This window comes from Dipodomys ordii, unplaced genomic scaffold (genome assembly GCF_000151885.1).
Source record: "Dipodomys ordii isolate 6190 unplaced genomic scaffold, Dord_2.0 Scaffold282, whole genome shotgun sequence".
Lineage (NCBI taxonomy): Eukaryota > Metazoa > Chordata > Mammalia > Rodentia > Heteromyidae > Dipodomys > Dipodomys ordii.
In genome coordinates, this window is record NW_012267498.1 from 320,991 (window position 1) to 322,592 (window position 1,602).

At 42.3% G+C, this 1,602-nt stretch overlaps 2 non-coding genes across 2 annotated transcripts; both read left to right on the forward strand.

Moving 5' to 3' along the window:
* The first annotated feature begins 48 nt into the window (after positions 1-48).
* Trnac-gca lies at positions 49-120 on the forward strand. Its single transcript has one exon. It is a non-coding gene; the product is annotated as a tRNA-Cys (tRNA).
* Positions 121-1,015: 895 nt separating this feature from the next.
* On the forward strand, positions 1,016-1,087 carry Trnac-gca. Its single transcript has one exon. It is a non-coding gene; the product is annotated as a tRNA-Cys (tRNA).
* Positions 1,088-1,602: the final 515 nt, after the last annotated feature.

The following is a 1,602-nucleotide window of genomic DNA, read 5'->3' on the forward strand; positions in this document are numbered from 1 at the left end:
ATGTGGTCATGAAGGCTTAGTGTGCTTATTAGACATACTTAAGTAGGTGGGGGTATAGCTCAGGGGTAGAGCATTTGACTGCAGATCAAGAGGTCCCTGGTTCAAATCCAGGTGCCCCCTTTCTAGAAGCTTTTTGAGATGACAGAGACAAAAATGCCTAAAGTAGATGATGATAATGATGATGATGATAATAATAATAGTAATAATAATGGGCATTGACACTCATGTTGGCCCTAATGCTCCAATGTTGTCCCAGGAATGACCTGTACTATGTTCTTCTGTATCCTATATTCTGGGCAGGCCCTTTCTGAGTCATTTCTGAAAGGATTCAGCAGATCTGTCTATGGCTAGTTACACTATACCACAGACTTAGCTCAAGGAAAAGCCTTTGCCACTCATTGTGGGAAATCTGTGAGGTCATGGGCTTTTCCTGGGAAAGTCTTTTCAGCTACATAGGAAGACTTTTCTGGACCACTGGGAATCATGCTCCTTGATCCATGATCCACAGGCAGCTGCTTAGATTCCTAACACTTCTGTAGAAATGTTTTTACATATAGGTTTATTTGGATTAAATCGTTTTGAAGGCTGAGGCCAGTATTTTATCTGTTGCTATGTGCTTGACATGGATTATAGGGGCTGTCACCCAAAATTCTAGACTTTTGTTGAGTGCATGAGTCATGCAATGAAACAATTTTCTTCCTCTTGAGTCCTTGGAACATGGGGCTCTCCTTGGGCTATGAGCTACTTGACTTAGAGCCTAATCACTGTCTATGGATTTAGGGGGAATATCAGAATCAGGTGCCCTTTTCAGGTCACAGGTGGTCCCTCAACAGAACTCAAGAGAGAAGGAAGGCAGGCTAGTTAAGATTGGAGAGGGGAAATGTATGAGGACAGGCTTCAGTGGGAAAAGCTTGTGAGTTTCTTGAACATGGAAAGGTGATACTGGTAATAAATATGTTGGTAGTGGGTGTGGTGCCATAGTTGAAGAAGTGCTAATGAAAGGTTACATGTAATTGGGGGTATAGCTCAGGGGTAGAGCATTTGACTGCAGATCAAGAGGTCCCTGGTTCAAATCCAGGTGCCCCCTAATTTTCATTAAGTAGATGTTTCTATAACAGCTTCTTTCTCCTCAGTAGATATCAGAGGAATCTTTTTTTTCTGGAACTAGTAAATTGGGAGGCTTTACTCTGCTGGTTCTAAGTGTAAATTAGAATCATTTTAAGAGCCTATAAAACCACCATTCCCATGCCCCACCCCAGACCAATTAAATCAGGACATATTAGTGGGGTTCAGGTACAGTAAAATCTCCCCAGTGTCCTCTAGACTGTAGCTGAGGTGAGAATCGGTTTGGTGGAAGTTCTGGGAAGTCTTCCCTGTCTGAAGCTTCCTCATTCCAGCTCTGGCTGTCATCTGTGTTCTGAACCTTGTGTCTATGACATTCCCTTATGCTGTGTGCACCCTCATCATGCAAAACACTTGCTTATGTGTACAAAATCCTTATGTGCACAACACTGACCACTGGATTGAACAGAATCTTGCAGAGACAATTGCTTTTTCAGTACTTCTTAGTTTTCTCACGTTTTACTTTATCCATGCATTCAC